Genomic DNA, 21,011 nt, shown 5'->3' with positions numbered 1-21,011 from the left:
TAAACTTCAGGTGATAAATGCCAAACAAAAATGTGGGATTTTTGTGGTAGTTAAAAAATAATAATTAAAATTTATTTTAAAAGTTCACAAGCTTTGTTTCAAAATAAAACATTTAAAAACCTTTTTGAAACCTCTCATCCAATCCTTTCACTCATTCACATACACGCTTTCCTTTCTCTCACACAGTCACTCTTGAACTTTATTATCAGTATTGTTTATTATAGGGGTGTGCACGGACCCCCCGCTCCGCTTCTCTTCCAGATCCACGATTTGCGGATCGGGCCACTCAAAATGACCCCCAGCCACGACTCCCTAAGCACAAGAAGTTTCAGAAAGATAGCTTAAAAAACAACACATTTATCCCCTTTTCTTTTCCGCAATGCAATCCTATGGGCGAAATTTTTCAAAATGGCGATCGGATCGGTCCGCGAAAAGAGAAGCGCTCCGCGTATGGGCGCTTCTCTTCGCCGTGCTTCTACAGTCCCCGGTCCGCTTCTACTCCGCCTCTGGGCAAGGCGGAGCAGGCCAATTCGCTTCTGAGCACATCCCTAGTTTATTATACACAAACTGTCTATCTCCACACACCACTCTCAAAAGACACCACTCTCTACACTGAACCTCAAACTCTCCAGAACCCAAGTACTCTAAACACTAAGAGCTAAAGCACTAAAGGCTAAAGACTCTAAGAGTACCTAAAAGTCTCCCTCAATCCCCTCAGTCATTCCCTTATATATCACTCCTCCCCACTCCTAAGACATTCTAATTCCACCCACTTAGGTCAACATTCTAAGCACCACAGACTTACCAATACAGACATACATTAAGGAACTGACTTGTGGGGTGTAACGCCTCAGTGCCCCCCTAAATTTTCTCTGCTCCCCCTAAATATTTCTACAAACAATTTAAAAAAAAACAGTTTGTAATGCTGTCTTTAAAAGGCCTGAAATCCAGATGAACTGCCCCACCTACTTTTGGGTGCCTCCCACAAGAAGCTTTTGGCTGGCTATGGGCCTGGGCCCAAGTCCTGAGCTCGGCTCAAATCCTTGCCTTTCATATGAACATATGAAGCTGCATTTGACTGAGGCAGTCCCCCCCCCCTCCCATCTAGTTCAGTATTGTCTAAATTTGCTGACTGTAGCTGTCCAGGGTTTCTGACACAGAACCTTCTGCATGTTCTCCACCACTAAACTACAGTCTCAGGTTCAGATTAGCAATATGTAGCAAGTGATACCAGGAGATCTTGCAGAGGTAACACCTGGATCACTGATATAATACTACAAAGGGGCAGAGTCAAGGGTAGGCATGGTTGGGCGCCTTCCAAGTGTCCACACCCCAGCAGGGGCACACTGACAAGACTCTCTTGGAGCTGGTCCTCCTCTTTACCATTGTAGCCTTCTTATTCACTTGCTTCTCTCTAAGGCCCTGACAACAGTTGTAGTGGGGAGGAGGGGGAGGAGGGGGAGATTCCATGGCCTACTTGCTTCCTGGCTCTCTGCCGGTCAAGATAGCAAGTGGTAGCCATGATGAGAAAGAGAATGAGGAACAATAGCAGCTGATGACAATGGTGGTGAGAAGATAGAGGAAGAGAGCCCATTTGTGGATGTCTTGTCCAAAGGACTTTAGAATTCTGGAGCCGGTACTGTTACTACATATTAGCTGTATTAAAACTCAAGCAACCGTGTAAGCAAGCCTATCCTCAGAGTGTTAGGTAGGCTACATAATGAACCTCAAACTGACCTCTGCTGTTCTGTGGACCTGTAGAAACAGCTTTTAGATGATGTGTTTAAGTAGAAAGAAATTAATGTTCAATAATAGCAGTGTGTGTATATAGGTAGAGAGAATCTGATGGCTTTTAATGATGCAATAACTAAAAAGTTTGACAACTTCTGGGGTTCTGGATCATAGCCACAATGCTTCACCAGGCTAGCTGTGCAGTATTGCTGCCATTTAAACAAGGCACAGGTCCAAGCGATAATGGTGTGGGATTTACATAGGTGCTTAGATGAGGTCATTGTTGAAAAATGACTCACCTACAGACATGAAAAATGACACTCATATATTGTCTCATGCAACACCATTACCTACCAGGTTTGGGTTCCAACTACTGTTCTTTTCCACTTTTATTCACTATGTCAGATGCAAAACTGATAGATGTGTTGATGCTTTTGAGGAAAACTCAGAGGAGCAGTAAACAGTAAATCGATCAATTCAAATTCATTTTCACAGGACAGAGTTCTACACAACTCTTCCAAAGGCTAGATGAAGGAGGTGGTGGAGGAGGAGGAGGAGGAGGAAGACTGTGTAGGCCCAGGAAATAAACTCTCTATTGGCAGTTTCACACATTACTGTCATGGTCCAGGATTCCAACCCTTCACACTCAGATAATCCAGAGCCCCAAAAATAGGGATGTGCAAATCAACAGAATCTGAGGTCCACAAGGCTGTCTACTTTCCACCTTGAAGCAAATTCCAACTAAGGTTGTGAGCTTTTCTCTTTTTTCTTGACATGAAAATATGTGTTTATTTCCATGCATGTTTTAATTTTCAAATGCACACATCATTTGTGTGGATTTGTTAAATGTATGCATTTCCATGCACTTTTTTCAAAGGTGTGCATTTTCCAGATTCATTTTTTTTATCATTGCACATGTCACAACACAAGTTCAGAAATGTACAGACTTCGATCATGAATTGCATTTGAGTCCATCTTCATTTCTAGAAAATGCAAATTGGTTAAATTCTGATTTTTAAAAAGTTGAAATGAGCTTCTCATATAATGCTAAGCAAAAATAGCATGAAGGGAAAGATGACATTTGTAAATTTGGCTATGCAGAAAATGTTTTTTTGCCATATGATAGGATAGACCAGGTTTGGGTAGCAATGATGGTGGAATTTGACTTTTTGTGAATATTGATACAAACTGATCTTTGCTCATTCTGATAACACACCTCCTGTAGTAATGAGCAGGTGAGAACATACTTGTCTTCTGAATTTTGTGATGCTTTTCCTAGCACAAAAATAAAATAAAATATCAAAAAGTGTATAAAATGCATATTTTAAGAGATAGAAAACGTTGGCAATGCATGTTTTGTGAGAAAATATGTTCAAATACTTTTTTTTTAATTTGTTCAAAGATGTGTAACTTTCAATACTTATTTAAGTGCCTTCTCTGTGGTGGCACCCTCTCCCTGAAAACAGTTCTGGAGGCAGAAAATGTGAAATCTTTCAAATGCCTCCTAAATGCACAACTTTTCACCCAGACTTTCCCTGAGCTACAACTGCTGTTGGGTTTCATTTTGGCTTTTCATTCTACTTTTAAAGTTTTATATTATGTTTTGTCTTATTATATTACATGGTTTTAATTGTTGTGAACTGCCCAGAGAGCCTCAGCTATTGGACAGTATAGAAATATAATCCATAAATAAATAAAAAGAAGTGCAAGTTTAAATACAAATATTTTTGCTGTTTGTTTTTTTAAACCATCATTCACATGTCAATGCAGAAACAGGACAAGATGGACTAAGGGATGAATATGAGTGAAAGTGATATGAACAAAAATAGACTGATTTGTTCATCCCACTAGTCCTGGGATTTCAACAGGCCAACAGCTCAGTAAGAATTGCAGAGAGAAGGTCCGTGGTGAAAGAGGGTGAAAATGCCTGCCCATTTCTTGTTTTTGTGTGAATGTGGGGTGAATTATGAGGCTGGGGTGCAAAAACTCCCTATCCTGCTTATGGTGGCATGAAGGCAGGGTTCTAGGCCTTTGTTTGGGTCAGTTCCAAAGGCAAAGTCCATAAGCAGTCCAAAGCCCAAATTAGAGGAGGCATGACACTCCTTGTCTTTCCCCTGTCTCCACATTGTCACCATCCACCATTTTGAATTTTGAAAGGCAAGGTCAGTAGGCAGTCTGAACTTCAAACTAGAGGAGTCCTCCAGGGGAGGCATGACATTCCCTGAAATTTCCCTGCCTCTGCATTGTTGCCATCCACCGTTTTGAATTTCCAAGAATGCCCTGGATTGATGCTAAATTAGGACACAGTGCCATCCCATGGACTGCCATTTGTCACCTCCACCCAGAACGTCCCTTGGAATGAAACTGCATCATAACATAGTTGTGATTCAGGGCATTCTCAGGAATTAAAATAGCTTTGTCTAGATTTCCACTTAGGTGCAAGTCGGTCTCTGTGTAACTATACAGTGTGTTAGTTTCTCTTTCCTAAATCAGCCAACAAGAATGTACAATATTAAAGCATAGAAAACCCAAGATAAATCTCATTAACGGTGGTTTCTGATATTGCTGCTAGGTATAGCTGGTGAGTTATAGCTCAGCTGTTAGGACCTGGTCCTCATTCCCATTTGTCCTCTCTAATTTGGGGCAATCCATCACTTTGTATTGGAAATAAGCCAATAATGCTGAAAGAATGGAATATTAGGTATATTTGCAGTAAATGGCCTAGTAGATGGTGATGATCTTTTCCATGGCTTGTGAGCAACACACCTAGGAATTAAAAGTTAAGCCCAGACATCAGTGGTAATATAAGTGCCATTTACTAATAAACACCTTCGACCCCTGATGATTTTGCAATCTTTATTCCTCCTATAGTCAATTTACCAGGCTCTGTAATTTCCTTAAGTTATAGTTTAGAAAGCTTTAAGAACTTTCTTCCCTGGGTTGGCTATAGGGCATTGGGAATAGCAGTTATGGGGAGGAGATTCTATTATATTAGAGACCATTCAATTTTGTCACAATATATTCTGCAAAGCCTCTCTAACCTTAGGAGACTGATTTAAGCATTGTGCTGCATTAGCAAGTGGCACCTATATACTAGCGTTATGCTGAATGCTGCCCCTACTTTCGTGAAAGTCTTCCCATCCTGCTAAACAGGTGTTGTTGGTAGCGGTGGAGGTGTTTTGCCTTTTTAATATGGGAGAGCATTTCAAAGAATTTTCTCACTGTGGAGGGAGGCAGAATTGACCTTTTAAGCATAGAAGGTAGGGGTGTGCACGGACCCCCCACTCCGCTTCACTTTAAGATCCGCCATTTTTGGATCGGCCCGCTCCGCCCTGCCCCCACTCCGCCTGTGCCCACTCCGCTCCGCTCGGAGCTCCGGACCCGGATCGGAGCTCCGGTCCCACCCATGGGGGGGTTACCGGGCCCTGCCGCCATCGCCGCCCATGCGGCGACGGCGGCAGAGCCCGGTAAGGAGGAGGTGGGCCTTACCTGCCTCCATCCGTCGCCGTCTTCAATTGAGCCCGTGGTTCCACCAGGAAGTCTGGGCCGCAAGTGCGGCCCAGACTTCCTGCTGGAACCACGGGCTCAATTGGAGACGCTGACGGACCGCGGACGGAGGCAGGTAAGGGAGAGGAGGGCGGGGGGCGTTACCGAGCCCTGCTGCCGTCGCCGCATGGGCGACAGCGACAGCGGCAGGGCCCGGTAAACCCCACTTACCTTTCCGGCGGAGCTCCGGATCGAGGCAAAGGATCCGCCTTCACCTCGATCCTCTTCGCCACGCTCCACCGGCCCCCCAATCCTCTTCGCCTCTGCCTTAAGGGCAGGCGAAGCCCCCCGCTCCGCTACTGCTTCTCCGGTCCGATTAGAAGCGGAGCACATCCCTAATAGATGGTGGCCAAGTAGTGTTTATTATTATTATTATTATTATTATTATTATTATTATTATTATTATTATCTGCACACAATCACAGTGCTGTTGGGCCCTTAGCACAGAGGATTCCAGCTGGCAACACTTCCTGAAATGCCCAGGAGACCACATGATGTCACACAGTCTTCTGAGCATTCAAAAACTGGTACTTGGTTGAAAGCCTTTGTACTGACAGCCCCGCGCTGCTGTGAGCATCAATGGTGCTTTTAGAGTTTTAGGGAAACTCCCAGACTCCAGCACTTTTAAACTTGCTGTAGCCGTGGCAATTTTAATTGCAGCCTTCTTCACCCTGATGCCCTCCAGATGTGCTGGACTGTAGCATGGTCAATGGCCACGTAGGCTGGGGAATGATGGAATTTGTTGAGCTTTTTTTTTTTTTTAATGTAATCTAATCTTAGATTCTTCCCAACCACGTTCAACCGAATGGCGTTATTAATGATACTAAGAGTTGATGTCTTTATCTTAAAAGCTGATTTATCCAGCAAGTAGCACATAATCGGTGGGGGAAATACCTCAAGATAACACCTAAGGAAAGATTAATTGTGTTCCTGTGCATCCTTGTAATAATTGTTTACAAGAGCATTTATGCATGAGCGGCTGCCCTGGTTCAAAAGAATAACTCATCAGATTGGCAGGTTCTCTGCTCTCAAATATCCCAGGTAATTGCTGTTGCAGCTAGTTGGAACACATAGTGTGTCCCTCGCCCCACCCACCCGTGCTGCTGAAAATCAGGATTTCTGAATTTTAATATTAAGCAAAGGTAATCCTGTACATTGAAGGAATATCAATTGTGCCTTTCTTTTTATGATTACTGAAAGGCAGTATTTCACAGACACTGGTTTTTTTTTTAAGTCATACAAAGTAATACTACACAAATTTTGCTCACATGGAGTTTTTCTTCTGCAGAATTCATTTATTTGGGTTGTAGCCAATGTTGTCCTTCCACAAAGCAGAACTAGAGACTGGCGGATCATATTCCCTGTTTCTCCTGCATCCCCCATATTCCCCAAATCTGTTCTGGAGGGTTGGGGGATCATGTGGAGTAAGGCTTTTGTTTGGTTTGGTTTTTGGTGGTGGGGAGAGAAATCCCCCTATTTATTTATTTAAAACATTTCTTGGCCACCTTTCCAGGCAGAAGGCCTCCCTAGGCGGCTTACAGCAATAAAATGCATAAAAACGGTTAAAATATTAAAAGCAGTTAAACCATAAACACAATAAAATAGCAATAAAAGACAACAATAAAAGACAACAATAAAACCATCAGCCACAACAATGGCAGTAGCAGCAACAACAGCAGTCATATCACGAGAAGACCATGGTAAAATGATATGTGTTTAAGGCCTTCTTAAAAGCCTGCAATGATGGAGCATGGTGGACCTCCAATGGCAGCTTGTTCCAAAGGTGTGGGGCCACTGCAGAGAAGTCCCTCTCACGTGTGATATCACCCATCTAATTTCTCTCACAGGTGGGCAGATGAGAAGGGTGATATAACATAGGGTTTAACCCATTATTCTTATGAATTAATTCATTTGTGTATTATATTTCTATACCACCCCAAAAGCCAATGCTCTTGGCCATGTTAATGCTCATCCCTATTCTTTTTCTGTAGGTTTAGCTGTGGTGCCTTAAAAGTACACTGTAGAGTAGAAGGAAGATACTACTATATCTAATAATGCATAAAACCCACTGGAGGAATTCTACCTTAAAAAACTGTTTTCTCAAGGCAACCTATCAAGGATTTTTCCAGAAAACCATGCTCTTTAGCCCTGTCTGCTTTTGGCTGGTCCTATTTGCATCCCATACCTACTATATTTACAGCAGCTCATTTCATTTAGAGGCCATGGGATTGCTTTTCTGCATAGGTACTTCCTACTCACAGCATCATTGATATTGTAGTCTCTCTCTCTCTCTCTCTCTCTCTCTCTCTCTCTCTCTCTCTCCTGCATTCTAATTTGTCTTGGCCTTGGCATAACAGTAGTCAGGAGGAGACTTCTCTAAATCCCAATTATGTATCAGATTCAAATGCAAGGAAGCCGACATAGGAATTCTGAATAAAGTAAACTATGAAAATGAAGCTTTTCGACAACTCAATGTCATACAATTTTGGCACAGAGGACCTATTTGGTTTATTCACTGAACCGTCAGAGTAATTTTGCAAGTAGGTCTTATTTATTTATTTATTTATTTATTTATTTACTAGATGTCTATCTTTACACTCAAATTAGCACTTGAGGCAGCTGGCATTAAATACAGTAAAATGCAAATAAAATATTACGGTTATAATTAAACACATCCTAATAAAAACATTTAAAAAATTGATGTGGGAGAACAGCACCTACCAGAATAAAGCCTAGGTCAGAATCACATCACCTTAAAATTATTATGAATACACCAGACCAAAACTTGTCTAAATTACAATGTGTTTGCTTATCTAAATAAAACTGTCTTTGCCTATTATGAGATCATCACCAACACCATCATCACCATCAACTAGGCTTGCCTTGAGTTCCTTCTTTCAAGGAATAGTTCTTTATTTTGTATTAATATTGAGTATTACTAAATATGGAACCATCCCTTGCAAGTTGAATCTCATGTGTCCCAACTTCCCAGTTGCAGGACAATTGCCCACTTGAATGGAGCTCATGGACACCAATCATTCATGGACCAGAGTTTTGATCTAACCAATCCAATATTTAAGCATTGCAGCTCTTCCTAGGGCTGTTGGAGAAATCTCAATGGAGTCCTGCATTTGGATTTCAACAGTCCAAATAAAGAATAAGGTGAAACTGACAGATTTGCCCATTTCTCTAGTTTGGAGAGACCCTTTTGTAGCTCTTCACTGTCTCTCTTTTTGGTTTAACCACCCTAAAAATATGTTGTTGCCACTAAGTTTGGCCATCTCACTGCTCATCCATACCTCCAGATCATAGATGAACAAATTAAAAAGCACTGGTCTAGTCCCAGATATTGTTTATATCCATTGTGACAACTTTCCATTTATTCCTAATCTCTGTTTTCTGTTCTTCAACCAGTTACTGGCTCATAAGAGGACCTCTCCTTTTATCCTATGACTGCTGCATTTGCTCAGGAGTCATCGGTGAGGGACTTTGTCAAAAAAATTCTTTTAAAGTCCAAGTACATAAGTACAATTAGGTCATTCAAGTTTGCTAGAGAAGATTTGCCTCCTGCTTATATGTCCAGGGTAGGATTTAAACATTTTGAGAATTGCATTGGGCATTTTTTTCACTCCTCTGCAGGAGATAAGAGAAAGGATTAAGTGAAGTAGTTTAGGGTTATAATTGGCCTGATTTAGGCACTTAAAATAATTTTAAGTTATAACAGAAAAAAGAATAGCATTTTGAATTAGAGATTTACCTTTTTTATTTCCATCTTTTTATTTCCTTTTGTGTCCTTTTGCAAGTTGTCAAAATAGCTAAAGTCGTTGAAATGTGCTTTCTTTATTTACAGTATATTTACATGTATTGAGTGTGTCTTCCCTCCTCACCTTTCTTAGACCTATAGGATGCCCATACATTAAACCCAATGCACATGTGCCTAGGGACAGAGGAGAAATTTATCCAGTTTGCATTTTAATGTGAACTTACCCAATTTTGCAAAATGCATACAAAAATGAATATACTGGGGAAAACATGCACAAAAATGCTTATGAAATTGCATAATAATAATAATAATAATAATAATAATAATAATAACAACAACAACAACAACAACAACAACAACAACAACAACCCTCCGAATTTGAGAAGAACAAAACTTAAGACTGGAGGAATTTTCAAAGTTTGAGATAAATCAAATGTAATATTGTGGGGGGATGAGAAATTAACATTTTTGAACAACCCTACATATGTCTGAATGACATGGTTCATATCCTAGAGAAGATTTGAGAATCAACTACACAGAGAAGGCCTATGTGTATTGAATTCACATGCTTGATGCCCAAATTTTATCTCGGGTATAAATCCTGCTGTTGGATTTTATGCATGCATGTTGAAACATTACGGCCATAGGTGAATGCCTTGAGTTTTAAAACCTCTTCACTGGCTGCCAATTAGTTTCCAGGCAAAGTATAACGTGTTGGTTATCACCTTTATAGCCCTACATGGTTTGGGTCCAGGCTACCTGCGGGATCGCCTTCTCCCGTACAATCCGCCCCGCACACTCAGGTCCTCTGGGACGAATTTATTCCAGCCAACAAAAACAAGGCTGACAACTGTTACCCAGAGGACCTTCTCTTCTGCTGCTCCCAGCTTGTGGAATGGCTTGCCTGGAAAGATTCATCAACTTAATAGTCTTCCAGAATTTAAGAAAGCCATAAAGACTGATCTCTTCCGGCAGGCCTACCCACTTGAATTTTAAATTTGCCTTTTAATGATGTGCTGCTTTTAGTGATGTATTGGTTTTAAATGTTTTAATTAGTTGTAAGATGTTTGCATTTGTGTTGTGCCCCGCCTCTATCCAGAGGGAGAGGCGAGTAACAAAAAAATTGATTATTATTATTATTATTATTATTATTATTATTATTATTTCCACAGAGACTTAACCAGGCCCAGATCTACACCAAGCAGGATATGACACTTTGTAAACAGTTTGAAAACTGTATCTGGAGTGTGTCGTGGGTCCCAACAGTTGCACTTCTATTATAAACCATTTTAAAACAGTAGTGTAGATCTGCCAAGCACAGTGAGTGGGTGGGGAGGCAGAGTGCACACACACACACACCCCACAGACTATATTCAGAAGCTCACTCTCTATTAAAGAAATGCCCACCAGGAGTACACAGAACTCAAAATTTAAAACATACTTTAAGGTGACAAGTTAGAAGGTGATGAAATGCTTTGGGGCTACAAGGGGAATCACAATGCCACATGCTGCTGCAGGCAATGAAACATTTCCATATAAATTGCTTACATCACCACACGGTCGTAGCCACAGCATCTGCTAATCAGAGGGTATGCTACTTCTGAATATGGAGGTTCAGTCTATAGCCTTGGTAGCTTTCCTAGACTACTGTCTCATTTCATTTCCATTTTTCTCAAAAGAACTTCAGAAGCAACAAAGAGTCTGTTGATTTGTTTAATTCATGTTTAATCCCACCGTCATCCTAAGAAACTAGGGTGCTAAACAATAAGCATAAGATCCAAAATATCCACAAATATAACACAATAAAACACAAAACATTACAATAAAAACCAATCAGAGGTGTAAAAGATTAAGAATAAACCAATGTTACACTTTAAAATGCCTGGCCGAAGAAGTTTCAACCTGGCGCTGAAATGGTAATGGTTTTTATGTCAGTCAAACTTCAGTGGGGAGGGGATTCCAGAAATCAGGTGCCACTACAGAGAAGGCCCTGTGCCTAGTTTCTACATAGCACACATCCCCTACTAAAGGAACCAGAAGAAATGCACCCTCTGAAGACCTTAAAGCACAAGCAGATTGATATAGGGAAAGACGTTCCTTCCAGTATTGGGTCCAAAGGCATTTAAAGCTTCAAAGACAAGCACCAGCAACTTGAATTGGAAATGGAAACAAATTGGGGTCATTGCATTTTAAAGACTGACGAATTCATTAAGGTGAACATTCTTCTCATAAATGGAAAGTGGGTGGCATTATTCATTCTACCTGGAGGATCAGGTTAGGGGTATTGAGCAAAAATTCTATTCCCACTCCCAACTGTGAATTAGAAAACTGAATTACCAACGTATCTTCTTTACTGTAGTGCAGCCTAATTTTACATGGTGAGGGAGGTGGGGAGAGGAATCGGGGAGGAAGATGACATGGTGTGGATTATTTTGTTTATAGGACCTCTTTGCACCCCAAGTATGGTTTCAATTTTCCCTTTGAAATTTAGATCAAACACTGCTGTCAACCTAAATTCATTTCTCCTGTGTTCCATGTATTTGGGAATAACCAGCTAGCTTGGGGTTCATGTTATGATTTTTATTTTATTTTTTACATCGATACCATACTGCCAAGATTTCCCTTTGAATTTAAGACCTACCTTTTTTAGAACGCAGTTTAGTAGTTGTTCCAGTGTACAGATGCACCAGTAATTTGTAGTCAACAGAGGTTAGAACATAAAAACGTAAGAAGGGCCATGCTAGATCAGACCAAGGGTCCGTCTAGTCCAGCACTCTGTTCACACAGTAACCAACCAGCTGTCAACAAGAAACCAACAAAGCAGTACATGGTGCAACAGCGCCCTCCCACCCATGTTCCCCAACAACTGGTGCACACAGGCTTACTGCCTCGAATACTGGAGGTAGCACACAACCATCAGGAGCCATCCCTTCTATGTAGAGATGGGAGAGAAATTCATTTGGTTTGCATCTTAATGCAAACCTACCTAATTTTATACTTTCAAACCCATATACAATCTGATATGCAGTTATCCTTCAAATTGTGTATTTTTTTTAAAAAAAATATTGCAACGCAATTTTATAATTTTTAAAAAAATGCATGCAAAATAGATAGGTTAGAAAGCCTGTACACAAAAACTATGTATTGCCAGAACAATCTATGAAAATGCATTATATTAGGGGGAATTGTTTGCAAAAGTTTACATATATCAGAAGAAGTTGGCATTAAACAGCATACAAATTTCTGGGTGATTTTTTTTAAATAAAAATGCAAAACCAGTATGAAACAAATTAAAAATGGGAAAAATAATAATTGGAAGGAAACTGAAGACGGTCTATTCTCAGGGCTGAAATGCACAGGGCTACTTCTTGGAATAAAACCACTTCCTCCCCACCAATAACAACAACAACGTCCTGAGACTTGGGCCATAGCTAGACCTAAGGTTTATCCCTGGATCATCCAGGGGTCAAACCTGTTCATCTAGGGGACACACAGGGGATCCAGTGCTCAGGCAAGGGTGAACCTTGGATGATCCCAGGATAAACCTTAGGTCTAGCTGTGGCCTTGGTTGAACTTAGCAGTAGAACTTACTGTGGGTGAAAGAACTTTCCATCTAACTATCCAGTTCCATCTAACTATCCAGTATACTTCCTTGAGAGATGTGCTATAGCTCAGAGGGACCACACCTGTTTGGAATGCAGATCCCTGGCATCTCCAGGTAGGACTGGAAAGTCTCCTGGCTGGAAACCTGGAGAGGTCTGCTAGGGATGTACGGTTTGTGTATCATTCATTCCGACTGGTTTGCAGATTGTCAGGCTCCTTCCTTTCTGCCATCTGCCCAGCTATAGAATCTATTATTATTGTTGTTGTTGTTATTATTATTTAGTTTTGGGATCTATGCATGTCCAAATTTGTAAAAATTCACACATGCAGAAATTCACACAGTCCCCCCTAAATGTGCAAATTCCCCCAAAATGTGCTTTTTCACACTTTAGACTATGGGGGAAATGCACATTTTTGCCATTAGGTGTGTGTGTGTGTGTGTCTGTTTCTATGATGAAATTTGTGCAACATTCCCAAAGATTAGAAAAAGGTTCTGCAACTCCATGGAATCTGCCTCACAGGGGGAAAAGCCACTCTTCTGCAGAATCTGTGGGTGACATTCATAAAAACATGAACTCAGTTCCATCACGGATTTCTAAGACACCTCTAGCTACTGCCAGTCAGTGTAAACAATACTGAGTTTGGTGAGCCAATTATCTGATTCAGCATAGGGGAACTTCCTACGTTCCTACACGAATCCAAACCTAGTTGGTGGGGCCAGAGTCAATCAGAGCAGCTTTCGAAAGACAAAAGAAAACAGGCCAAATGTTTGTGCAGCATTACATACATGTAACAATGGCAGGGAAATGGAGGGGCAGTATTTGCCCCAAGGAAGAGGCAAGATGTCTTTAGTTCAAGAGGTTGAGGAACTGGTCTGGGTGATCTTCCGCAAACTTCTTTGTTCTTCAAAACAAATGCTCGCCCACTCCTTGGAACGACAGACGGTTGCTTGTGCTAAACCAATTTATTAATAGCACCTCATCAAAATTAGCAACATTTAAATAGTGAAGAGCGACAAAAAGTTTTGTCAGCTCCGATGGCACGCAGAAGAAAACAGGCAGTCGATATTGTGACAGTTCCGTGAAAGGCTGCAATCAGTATCAATGTCAAAGGGATACAATGATGGTTTCTAGAGTTGCAACATGTCTGGTAATGAGGAGCTTTCTCTGTCAGGTGTAAAAGGGAAGACACAAAGTTAGAGGTGACGGGAAGGGGGGGAATGGGAGGGAGCGCTGGGAAGGTCGCAAGGGAAAGAAGCATGGGAAAAGTGCAACACACAGGCAGTTCCCTAAATATCACAGTGCTTGAAAAATCAGCCACTTTCCTCCTTTCCAGCCACAAAAGTCACCAAGCTGTTAAAGAGGTCGTATTGAGATTCTCTGGACACTGGTGGCTCTGTTTTCTTTGATATTGGTCAATCCATTCTGGGTTTTAGCCAGAACCAACCAGAACTCTAAAGGAACATAAGAAGTGCCAGACCAAGGGTCCATCTAGTCCAGCACTTTGTTCACCCACTGGCCAACCAGCCATCAGCCAGGGATCAACAAAGCAGGAGATGGTGCAACAGCACCCTCCCACCCATGTTCCCCAGCAACTGGTACACACAGGCTTACTGCCTCGGATAATGGAGATAGCATGCAACCATCAGGGCTAGTAGCCACTGACAGCCCTCTCCTCCAAGAATTTATCCAGCCCCCTTTTAAACCCATCCAAATTGGCGGCTATCACTACATCTTGTAGTAGTGACTTCCATAATTTAACTATGCACTGTGTGAAGAAGCTGTACAGGGTACTAAACCCTGTCCCCCAAATAGGTTCAGCATCTTTGGATAGCTCCTTTAGGGTTCTGAGTGGTTCTGACTAAAACTCAAAATGGATTCACCAAAAACAAAGCCACCAGCCCCCACCGGTTGGGACAATCCCAAGGACCCAACTATTGGAAGCTGTGTAGAGAAACATGTAAGCCCAGCTGGACCAGTGGTGGAAGTGATTTGGGCTGTTGCTAGATGAGGGTTTAGCCTGGACTGATACCCAGGCTCACCCCTGTGCGTCCAGATGACACACAAGGGATCCCGAGGTCAGCCTGGGCTAAACCCTCCCTTGGCCCGGGATAACCGGCACCGTTTGTGGCCTGGTATTTCTGCAGCCCCGGGCTGCGGAAGGTCTAGCTTGTTACGCAGCTTTTCCCAGCTATGCGGCTTACTTGCGAGTAGCCGAGAGAAGCCGCGCACTGGACACAGTGTTCCACAGGAGTGCTGTGCCCATCAGGCAGGGGGAAATCGTGGGGGGAGAGATGGGGGCTGGGGGGGAAGAGTGGACCCAGCAGGAGAGATGGGTGGAAAACCAGAGCCAGGGTGGGGAGATCGCGGCCAGGGGGCAGAGGAGGCATCAGACATGGCTGGCGGGTGGGGGGTCGATCGGGCAGGGGGTCAATTAGACATGGCGGGTGGGGGGGCAATCGGACATGGCGGGCGGGAGGCAGGCAATCGGACATGGCTGGTGGGGGTGGGGGCGATCAGACATGGTGGGTAGGCAGGGGACATCGGACATCGTGGGGGGGAAATCGGGGACAGGGGGAGCAGGGAACCCTTTTTTAAAAAAAACCTACCTTTGTTGTTGGTGCGCTCCTGTGCATATGGCCCCTTTAACCTCAAAAAAAAAATGCCCGACATGACGGGGCTTTCCGTCATGTCGCATGTCACGTGTAGACTGGGGCGACGGCCCACGCTAGCTGCAGCGCAGGCTCGCCCCTACTCCCGACCGGATTAACAGGTAGGTCTAGCAAGGCCCTTGGTGGCGTGGGTGCCTTTGTATCAGCTTCCCAGCTCTTCAGCAGTGGACAATAAGGTGCAACTATGAGACGTAAAGGACCAATGAAGCACTAAAGCTACAGCTCCCCAAAAACAGATGATGACATTCAAAAATAATGTGAATTTCAGTGCATTTGCAACTTTGATTTTAATTGCAGAACGATCAGGAAAAGGAGTGAACGGACGTATCAACGAGATCATGTGTAAAACTGGCATGGAGCAGAAATAGCCTGATGCTTCCATCCCTACTTCAAATGAAGTGATGGAATGTAATAATAATAATAATAATAATAATAATAATAATAATAATAATAATAATAATAATAACCTTGCAAATGGAAGTATATCATGACGAAGGCTAGGGTAGAACCCTCCCCACTGATACCTAATGGGTGTGCATGGGTGTGTAAAAGCATTCAGTCATTTGAACTACTCACCCGCCATCTGAAGTAACAACCAAGATACAGGTTTGCTACCCCAGTAACTCCCAACAAAGTCCTTTCCTCCCATCTCTCCTCCAAAACCTTCCCTCTTAAGTGACGCATAAGCATTCTTTACTTAATGTTTGCAAAGCATTATTAGCCCTCTGAATACAAAGTGCAATAGGCGTGCAAATTATAGTAATTGACTGTGCCTATAGACTGGGATCTTTCTGTTTATGTCAAATAATAGTAAGTGGCGTCAACCTCTCCCTCCCCTTGATCCGCCCTCTCTGAGCCGGGCTAATGTTGTGTTAAGTCAGCCAACGCAAGCCGAGGCACCTGTGCACTGCACACTGACAGCTGGATTGTGTACTTTCACCGTGCTGAAGTCACTGCGCCATTCTGGATGAGGCTTAGTAATACAAGTGCAGTGTGTTCAATATGAAGGACCTAAGGGCATGTCTACACCTGCCAGATTTCCTGGGGTCAACTCCAGGTTATCCTTGTGCATCCATATGATGCACAGGAGATCCTGGGGGCAACCCGGAATGACCAAAGACTTTCCCCAGGATATCTGGGACCACGGATTTCCCGATATTTCCACAGTCCTGGGACCACCCCGAATTGTGTGAGTGGTGCGGCCAGCACTCCTGGGTCATCCCTTCTTACCTGCAAGTAGCAGGGCCGGGAAGGATCCATGCCAATGGGGGTGGGGGGCAGTAATTTCTAGGGATGTGTACGGACCCCCCGATCTTCTTTGCGCCCGATCCACAAATTGTGTGGATCCGCGTAGGGGCCGCTCCACAGAATCGGAGCTCCGCAGTGGCGGGGAGTAGCGCCAGGTAAGGCCCCCCTCCCTCCCCCCTTACCTGTGTCCATCCCAGCCTATCCCAGCTTCACTAGAGCCCGCAGCTCAACCAGGAACTGTAGGCCCCGATTGCGGCCTACACTTCCTGGTTGAGCCGCGGGCTCTAGTGAAGGTGGCGACAGGCTGTGACAGATGCAGGTAAGACCCCCCTCTCCCTTACCTGGCTCTACCACCGTCACCGCATGGGCGGCAGCGGCGGGGCCAGGTAAACCCCCTCCCTCCTCCCCCTTACCTGCGTCCGTCTGCGGACCCGTGGCTGCTTCAACGGAGCCCGAGGACTCAAACAGGAAGACTAGGCCGCAACTGTTTGAGTCCTCAGGCTCAGTTGAAGCAGCCACGGGACCGCAGATGGATGCAGGTAAGACCCCGCTCCCCCTTACCTGGCTCTGCCGCCATCACCGCATGGGCGGCAGCGACAGCGGCAGGGCCAAGTAAACCCTCCTTACCTTTTTTGCAGAGCTCCAGATCGAGGCGAAGGATCCGCCTTCACCTCGATCCGCTCCACAATGCTCCGCAGCTCCCCCAATCCTCTTTGCCTCCACCTTAAGCAGAGGCGAAGCCCCCCGATCCGATCCTGCTTCTCCGGTCTGAGGAGAAGCGGAGCACATCCCTAGTAATTTCACCATCCCTGGGATGGGGGGGTTGGGTGCAGTTTTTCCCCCTTACTTTTTTCTGTGGAACTGACTCCTCTTTTTATATATATATGTATAAAAATGGTGGCCACAACATCCCGCTTCCCTTCTGGGATATCACATGGCCGTAAAGACACTGGGGGAGGATTGTGGAAGCAGGTAAGTCCAGAATCCTCCCCCTCCCTCCTTCTACACCCTTAGGTGTAGACATGTCCCTAGTCTACTGGGGATTCCTGCTGTGCACACTCCATTAGATGGAGTGGGTGCCACTCAACAACAGAGCAAACTGGAAATGAGTAGCAGATTGTCAGAGCAGGAAGTCCCAGCTAAAGGACAACCAAAGTTCCAGGAACACATCAGACAGGGTGACCAACTGTCAGGATTTCCCCGGATTTGTCCTGTTTTTTGTTCTTTCCATGGTGTCAGGGAGGATTTTCTATAATTTTCAATAATGTCCTGGAATGACACACCTTCCTCTTTAAGGCTGCCATTAGCATGGCAGGAGGGAGTGACATGCTTTCTTGAGGCACATCATTCCCCCACCCCGAGCTCCAATTGAGGTCTTAAAGGGGAAAGTGGGTCATTCGGGGACATTATAGAAAAGGCCCCAATTGGAGTGGATGGTGGTGGTGCAGAATGAAATCCTTTCCCCTCCTCCACTCCAATCGGGTTCTTTAAGGTGGCAGGGGAATAATGTACTTTCTGCAGGACTCAGAAAGCTGCTTCCCCACACACACACTAGGTGTCCTCTTTTTTGGTTTCCCAAATATGGTCACCCTACATCAGAGCTCAGGAACACCATGCGGTTCAAGCGAGGCTCAACTGGAACAGGAAGTCGTTGTATACTTCTTCCTGTCCAGGAGGAACCAATGGGTGGTACTTTATTGCCACCTGCAGTTCAGCGGCAAAGCACATGGGGCAGCTGACTACAGATCCCGATGGCTCCTGACACCGTCATGGCAAGATCATTTTCACACTTCCCGTATGTTTCTATGGGGTTGATGCTGGAGATGTTCCCAGTTAATTATAACCACTATACCATGGTTTAAGAGAAGTTTGGACTAAAGCTGGGCCCAGGTCTGTGTTACATCTAAACTGTGATTTGTTGTAACCAAGGCCTTTGCTAGACCTACCGGATATCCCAGGATAGAGGAGGGGTGATCTTGTGTTGTCAATAACACGAGATTCCGCCCTCTCTACACGTAACATGAGGCAACTCAAGTAGAGAGCCGTTGCATCCGCCATTTTTTTTTTAAAGGAACAAAGCTCACGAACGCTCATGCACGAAGGTAAGGGTTTTTTTTAAAAAAAAATGGGTTTCCCTGCTCCCCCCACCCTGCCCACGATGGGCGTAGCGCTCCTGGGGAGTGCTGCGCCCCATGCACAGCTCCTGGCTCCTCGCAAGTAATTGTGTTGAGCTAGGAGAAGCCGCAAAAATGGGCCACACACTCACGCTCTCAGGCTGAGCCCGAGACTGCAAGAAAAAGCAGGCCCAAAGGGGTAGGCTTTATCTCAGGGCCAGGGAGGGTTGATCCTTGTCTGAGCCCAGGATCCCCTGTGCATCATCTGGATGCACAGGGGCGATCCCGGGTATCAGCCCGGGATAACCCCTGGTCTAGCAAAGGCCCTAGTCTCATTAAAACAAAGGAAGATCAAACCATGGTTTCAGAACCTGGTTTATTAACTAGCTTTGTTTAAAATAATCCACCTGAGTTGAGTTATTCCTCCTGAGTTCCCTGAGTTGGGATGTGACACAGAAGAACTGGGATTTGTTTGTTTTTAATAAAAGCTTTCACACTCCTTGTCTCACATGTGAAGGAAGAGAGGGGACAGGAAGTGTGTTGTCACAAAAATGGCCACAGCTTATTCCCAATCATGAGTTAAGTCAACCTTCCCCAACCTAGTCCCTTCCAGATGTGATGGACATCAACTCCCAGGACCGGCCCTTCCATTAGGCAGAGTGAGGCAACCACCTCAGGCAGCTGATGCAATGGCATTCCTGCCAACCATTCCCCTTTCTTGGGGGACAGATGCTATCCTACACCCCTAAACTAGCCTCCAGTGCCCAGATATGGTGGAGGATGTTATCCTGTTCCCGTGGTTGTAGTAAGTGTTGTCCTTTTTATATGGTATTTTGTATTTGTGTTTTTAGATTGTTGGTTGTTTTACCATGCTCTTCATGGTTTTAATTTTTGTGAACCGCCCAGAGAGCTTCGGCTATTGGGCGGTTTAAAAATGTAATAAATAAATAAATAAGATTCAACTGCTAGCTTCTTTATGTGGAAAGTTGCCCTTTGCCACAGACAGCAAATTGTCTTAGGCCAGCCCCAACAAATCCCATCACCCGTACGCAGCATGGTGATTTGCCATGTTGTCTGTGGATAATGGGATCTGTAGTACAACATATCCAGAGGACACCAAATTGGGGGAGTCTGTTGTAGGAGATTGCCAGAACCAGCCCTGTGTGTCACACTATTCTCAAAGGTACATGAGCGGGATTAAGAAAAAGGTGGGAACAGACTACCAAGAAATCTCATTATAAACCTGTCTCTTTTTACCTCCAAAATTGCACACCTGCAACCACCTTCCTGGAGATCAGACTTTTTTTCCCCCCTGCTCCTTTCCCCCCCTTTTTTAAAATGACCTATAATCTGCCATAAATACCTTGATATCAGGCTGCCTCTCTTACATGCTTTCCTTCCTCAGCATTTTTCAACAGCCAAAAGCCCTGATAAGTAGCATCGCTGATTCTGGTACATCACTAAACTGAGCCTTTACCATCTGCTTCAACCCCTAATTACAAATGCAAAACAACATAATTCACAATTGCATCATAAAAAAGTAAAATATAAGTGATTTAAATGCATGTGCTTTGCTTATGCAAGCCAGCGTTCATCTGCTGTGTTGTTGCTGTTTTTCTCTGCCTGTGTTAAAAGAGAACCTCCAGGGTGAAATGCTGTTTTCGTGGACAGAAAGGGGGAGTCATTTTGATGATTAAAAAGCAAAGGAATTAAAAGTGTGTGTTCACATGTACTAAAATATAGATTACTTGAACATATGTACTACACACAATCTCTCTCTCTCTCTCTCTCTCTTTCCCTCCATTGTAATTTAAGATAAGAATATACAACAGTGGAAGAGGATGGCTCTGATATCAGTGAGGCATGGAATCCTTTCTGGGTTTTAGTCAGAATTGGTTAGCCAGAAACAGCTCCTTTAAAATTCTGGATGGTGCTGGCTAAAACACAGAATGCATTCACAGCCCTTCTGAAATCGGAAACACTACCTCCACTGGAATATATGGGAGAAACCCATTTCATCGATTTTACATATATTTATTTAGTTATTGCATTTATATACCGTCCCATAGCCGAAGCTCTCTGGGCGGTTTACTTATAACAAGCTGTACATGTTTAGATTGATAAACAAATGGTCAAAGAACACCTAATTTCCTTGAATGAGTTTAAATCTCCAGGGCCCGATGAACTGCATCCTAGAGTAATGAAGGAGCTAGCAGAAGAACTCTCAGAACCTTTGTCTATTATCTTTGCAAAATCATGGAAGACGGGCGAGGTGCCGGACAACTGGAGGAGGGCTAACGTTGTCCCTATCTTCAAAAAGGGCAAAAAGGAGGAA

Source organism: Elgaria multicarinata, chromosome 15, assembly GCF_023053635.1.
Source record: "Elgaria multicarinata webbii isolate HBS135686 ecotype San Diego chromosome 15, rElgMul1.1.pri, whole genome shotgun sequence".
Taxonomy (NCBI): domain Eukaryota; kingdom Metazoa; phylum Chordata; class Lepidosauria; order Squamata; family Anguidae; genus Elgaria; species Elgaria multicarinata.
This window is presented reverse-complemented; position numbering follows the sequence as displayed.